Here is a 6,509-nt window from a genome sequence, read left to right as displayed (position 1 = left end):
ATGTCAGTTGCCCGTGACAAATGAAATCAAATTTTCTCGCGCCATTTATTATATATTTTTGTAGGGCATTAATAAAAAGTAAACTAGCTAATTTTATGTCAAATAGTATAACAATTACATAATTTTTTATTAAAATTGTTTAATTCGACTAAGTGTTTGATAGTTTAGTAAGAATGAATTTAAATAACTGTATGCTTTTGTAAACGAGTTAAAATTTAATTACCATTAGAAATATTAATCGTTGAGTTTGTAGCAAAACTAAAGACAAAAGAAATGAACTACAGCTATTGTGTTTCTGTAGAAATCTGTACCATGACATGTTTATAAATATTTGCTACGCATCTTAGCATCATTATCTTAACAGACTTACAAGTACACGTTCAGAATTTCTACAGTTCTGAAGAAAACGTTCAGAATTACTGCAGCTTTGAATAAGGCTAACGTGAAATTGAAATTTAAAATAGATGATAAAATGTGAAGATGAATTTGCTTAGAAATCAAAGGTATTTTAAAATAATAATACATATAATGCTGCTCACAACCATTGCATACATAATAATAATACAAACATCAAGGAAATTACCAAAAAATAATGAAATAACTCGTTTCGTTCCCGATATTAAACACATATTAATTTGGACTCATATACAAGATTTAGACGGCGATGGACAATCCTATTTTATTAATAGAAAATGCAATTATTTTAATTGCTATTTAACGAAAAACAAAAGCCTCTTCGGTGACTTAAGATATTTTGATTTAATACTTTTTAATTTGCAAGACGTGAGCCAAGACACACAAGTGTTGCCAGATGTCAGAAGCAGCAATCAAAAATATGTGTTTGTAGCAAATAACTCTGCTCATAATTACCCTGTTTGTGATTCGATTTATGATAATTTTTTTAACTGGACTTGGACATATAGGTGAGTTTTTATTTATAAAATTTTGTACATTATAAACAAAGTATAGCAATTGTTACATTTGGTATCATTGGGTAGTCACCAATTCAGTCCATGATAAAATATCCCTTTAGTAAGAGGTGCTACCTCATTCATTTGCTTTCAAAGAGTATCCTTACTAAATGCTACTGCATGCAATAAAATATTAAGCCAGAGTTCCCATCATGTCTAAAAAATAGTCATAGTGACCGGAAAGTAATGCTTATGTTTACTAGCTTTACGCCCGCGTCTTCTCTTCTTTCGCGTAACCAAAGAAAAATCCTATTAGAATAAGATTGCTTTAAAATGTAACCTGAGCCTTTGTGACCGTGGCTACGATGTGAAAAAAGACAAACAAATACAGAATTTCGCATTTCTAATCTACATAAGGATACAGCCCCTGTGTAGTATATAATTGCAATAACAAAAATCTATTTCCAGGTACGATTCAACGATACCGTATAAATTCATAACAGTCCACAATTTGCAATACGAGGAACTGGGCAGCCATTTCCACTGGAACACCAACATGAAACCAATCGATGCGAAGCTAAAATCCCAATTGCAAACTAAATCTAGAGCCGCTGTAATATTCCTTGATGAGTGCCACAGTAGGAGCAAACGGGAAATATTGGTGAAAGAACTGGAAAAGGAATTAAGTAAATTCAATTTAACAGTTGATGTGTTTGGAGCTTGTAGCGCTAAACAGTGTAGGAGAAAAACTATGCACGGTTGTTTCTGGAGAGTGAAGAAGACATACTATTTCTATCTTGCCCTCGAGGATTCGTTGTCACCAGATTATATTACGAGTATCGTGCTATATGCGTATAATAATAACGCTGTGCCGCTTGTGTATGGTGGAGCTAATTATATCAGGTAATAAGATAATGAGTTTTTGATAGCTTTAAGACTTCGATAATCGAAAGGCCTCAGGGCTAAATTTCTTCCACATTCGGGATCTTGAGCGTTTCATAAGTTCTCACGAAGATCATTATCATCAGCCCATATATGTTCCCACTGCTAGGACACAAGCCTCCTATGAGGGTTCAGCGTCTACCTCATTTCTTCACCTTCGGCACTTTTTGCATCATGACAATTCATTAGTTGTTAAATAAATGTCTATGCTTGTTTATTAAAACCAAATTTTATTTGCGTGTAAATGCTCCCTAAACCCTTTTACCCTCCCTCTTCCACATTAAACTAGAATAATTAAGTAGCAATATTAATTCAAGTTGTAAACTCTCTCAATACTTGACTTTATGCAAATTAACAATAAACAAGTGGTCGAGGTATTATTTTGCAGTTATAAAATATATAAAAATGTCGTTGCTCTATTAGTAATTTAATGGGTAATTTCCAGATACCTACCACCCGGATCCTACATCGACACATATAAAAAAACTTCCTCTCAAATCGCAGAAGCTATGTACAGCGTCATAAGAAATAAGGAGTTATACTACGACTTCTTCAGGTGGAAAAACCACTACATCATCAGCAAAACCACAGGGTTGGATGGGTGTGCGCTTTGTGAACTGATGAATAACCCAGCGAGGTTGATCCAACAATATTCCTATAGTAACTTTAGAAAATGGTGGAATCCAAAGTATCGAGAGCATTGCGCTGTTTCTAGCAAATTGATCTTGTAATTTAATTAATAGTATAGACGAATGAAGCTATAAAGTAGGGTATGATATACTATTGGCAAAGGTGGTTAACTACAGGTATAAAAAATAAATAAAATCAAATTAAATCAAATTGGGTTTGTCCATTTTGGAGCTACGATGTCACAGACAGACTCAATTGCAGCACGTCAAACCCAATATATAACACCCCATCGTTTTTTCGTCGTAGATTAAAAAGATAAATACAGGTATACAGGTTAAATTCTAAAATTAACGTGATTAATAATAAATAGGTAACCTAGGGACACCTGGGTGTTTTAAAACACAAATTTTATACATTAATGTTTATATCTTACCAAAAATAAAATGTTATTATATCTCTTGACACATTCTCACATTATCCTTATTAATTACCTTTGCACCTTTAAAATTATAATTACTTTCTTAAAAACTATTTTTTGGATTAATAAAACATCTCAAAATCTTAGAAAGACGCATAATCTTTAAACGCATCCTACACAATTAACAGATGCAGTACATACAAATATAATATAATAATATAATTAAAAGTATAGCAGAAAAGCAAAACAAAAAGAATAATTAAGCCAGCGAATTTCCAGCGGCCGGATCACATCCATTCCGCAAACATGGATTAAAACTTTAAATTATTTTAACAGATTAAAATGTATGACAAAACATCGCATTCATTGGATATTGTCGACACCCCGGGACCCGTGTTAATTTAAGTTTAAATCCTGTTTTATGTAATTATTATGTTCACATGTATGAAATAAATTTCACGTGTACCTAGTAACAAATGATTGGAGATGTTCGAGGTATTTTAAGTTACTTCAAACATATCACAGTTATAGAACGTATAGTAGAATCGATGTCGAGACAAAAAATGCAGATGGATATTTACTACTATTTCATACAAAATGGCTGATCGGATATGTATAAATTTTGAAATAGAGATATAGTTCATATCTTACAGTCGACATTTAAGCATTTTGATGAAAGAAGTAGTTTTTCTATAGATATTATATAGGACTAGCTGCGCCCCGCGGTTTCACCCGCGTAAATCCATATCCCGTAGGAATATCGGGATAAAAGTTGCATATATGTTATTCCAGTTGTCCAGCTGTCTACTTACCAAATTTCATTGCAATCGATGCAGTAGTTATTGCGTGAAAGAGCAACAAACACACACACATCCTTACAAACTTTCGCATTTATAATATGAGTAGGATACACAGGCATAACATAGAAAACTAAACCAAATTTTACTATATACCTATACCATATTTTAAAGTAATTTGTGATAATCGCAGCGTCCGTACAGTTAGGAAATATCAAGCTTATAAACAAAAGTTGAGAGCCGAAGGCGTCGATACACTTAACTATTTAGCGGTAAGTCGGTAAGTCAGTAAGTCGGAGTCGGTTCAACTATCGGAAAGCCGTTGAAACTGTTCGCAATCGTAATCCGACTCCATTTTTAATAAGCCCTCAGAGTTGAGAGGCTTTTAAATTGTACTAACGGATGTACTTGCAACGAACTATTGAGTCTGAGGATATTTAAGCAGACAATTGTACCTATATTTTTTATATTTATTTAATTAAATACAAAATAAGGTCTAACACGACATGTACTTTCGCACGCGACTGTAATCTACATCTTATATGTAAAATTCTCGTGTCACAATGTTAGTCTCTATACTCCTCCGAAACGGCTTGACCGATTCCTCTGAAATTTGGTAAGCATATTGGGTAGGTCTGAGAATCGGCTAACATCTATTTTTCATACCACTAAACGATAAGAGTAAGGCAGAACAGCGTTTGCCGGGTGCAGCTAGTCTTAATATATATAAATAAGGTGTCTCGTTGATTGGCCGCGATGGACAACTAAACTGCTCAACCGATTTTAGACAAATTGGTACACCATGTGCAGTTTACATACCAACTTTTAAGATAGGATAGTTTATATTATTTCAATTACATATCGTACAAATGACTTCCGGGAGAAGCCGGGGCGTGCAGCTAGTATTATATAAAAATTAGTCAGCAGTGTTCTATAGCTATGTGTGTTGCTAAGCGTAAAACTCGACTACATTTCGGCATTTGTTTTATATCGGCACAAAGTTTAAGCGAAGTCGTATCACGCGTATGTATGTATGTATGGTTAGATTTTTAAAACTGCACAACGGATTTTGATTGTTTTTTTTAAATATATAGATGATTCAAGAGGAAAGTTTATAATTATAATAACATCTATTAAACCACTCCGAATTAAACGCGTGCGAAGCCGCAGGCGGTATGCTAGTTTACATATAATTCTTGATTATAAATTTAAAAAATGTTCCACCTTGTTACTGTTGTTTCTTTAACCTTAGTTTTATAAGTAACTTGAAAGTAACATAATTTAAATGAATTAACAAATTAGCCCGAAAAAATATTTTTTATACAAAACAAAGTATTTTTAATATAATGCTAAGGAAATTTCAGTTATAACATTTTCGAATTTCGAACGAAAATGTTTTCAAACGGTAGAATGTTAATTTAAAACTATGAAGCGCGGTTGGTTCTTGTGAAAATGTTTAATGGGGGCGGCTGTTTACCTAAGACGCAGTTTCGTAAAGTTGAGACAGAAAATTACCCTGCGCGATTCGCGGGGAATATTAACAGTTTTCTAAACTTTGAAAGAATTATTTCTTAATGTTACCATTGCGAGTTAATTTAAGTTGCGTGTTCGTGGTTTTGAACTAATTCGAATTTCGAATTGGAATTTATATTTCTTTTTTTTTAACGTTGCAGACAGCTTGCAGAATTGTCACAAATGTTTTATTTCTTGTAATTAAGTTTGATACCTAAGACTGATATTTAGAATAAATCATAAAAATAAAATTGTCTAACAAAAATAAAGATGATATACATAGCTACTATAACTATAATAAGTATTTTTTTTAATTTGCACGTACTCGTACTTTAATCTTTTAAAGTAAAAAATTCAAGTGAATATGATATCGAGCTATGGAATACGTTTAATAAAATAAAAACAAAATATTAAAAAATAAAAAAATGTATGAAATACAAAAGTACAGGCGCCGGCGAGATTCGAACTCACGATCTCCTGTTTACTAGACAGGCGCTTTAACCAACTAAGCCACGGTGCCGATGGCTCCTGGGACGAAAATACGTAACATAATCAACCACACTTTACACAACGTAAATTGACATATTTCATAAAAAAAAAAATTAAAAAAAGCAATTAACAAATAAATATACGTCGTATTTATAAATTCATCTAGCGCCATTACTTTCGCACACTTTAATGAGTACTGCTTAAGTTTTGGCAGTTACCTCCCCAATTTCACAAATAATTCGTTTTTAAACAATCACCCAAGTATTAAAATTTACGAAATATAAATTTCAGATAAGATGTCATACGAACAATCTACATTATGCTTGAATTATACTTCCAATGAGGCTGGGTTGTACCCCAAATCAATTAATTAACGTTATCAAGCGCTTGAAATGCTAATACGAACGGATGTAACAAAAACAATGCTCACGAACAGACTAAGACCTCAGTTAAGACATCCAATTTCCATATTATCAATATCTGTATAATTTTATGACCACAACGGAAGCCTCATTAGTACCTACATTTGACTTCCTTGAAAAACTATAGGTTCTATACTCAGGTTATAAAACAAAAAGTTCTATAAAATAGAATATAGACTATAACGTGTATGATTATGTCTATTATCAGGTATAATTCGGTCAAAGTGATAACTAATATAACATAAATGACTAGTGGTAGTGGAAATTCCTGATTGCTACAGAATATAATATAGATAATATGTACATAATATGTAAGTTTTCAAAATCAAATCGAATACATAATCTATCTATATCTTATTACGTTTAATTATTAACTATGTTCAATGAT

The 6,509-nt window shown here is 32.4% G+C and overlaps 1 non-coding gene across 1 annotated transcript; it reads right to left on the bottom strand.

Annotated features, from left to right (window-relative positions):
- Positions 1–5,656: 5,656 nt before the first annotated feature.
- Positions 5,657–5,730, bottom strand: Trnat-agu. The gene has a single exon. It is a non-coding gene; the product is annotated as a tRNA-Thr (tRNA).
- Positions 5,731–6,509: the final 779 nt, after the last annotated feature.

This window comes from Zerene cesonia, chromosome 27, assembly GCF_012273895.1.
Source record: "Zerene cesonia ecotype Mississippi chromosome 27, Zerene_cesonia_1.1, whole genome shotgun sequence".
In the NCBI taxonomy this organism is placed as follows: Eukaryota; Metazoa; Arthropoda; class Insecta; order Lepidoptera; family Pieridae; genus Zerene; species Zerene cesonia.
This window is presented reverse-complemented; position numbering and strand designations above follow the sequence as displayed.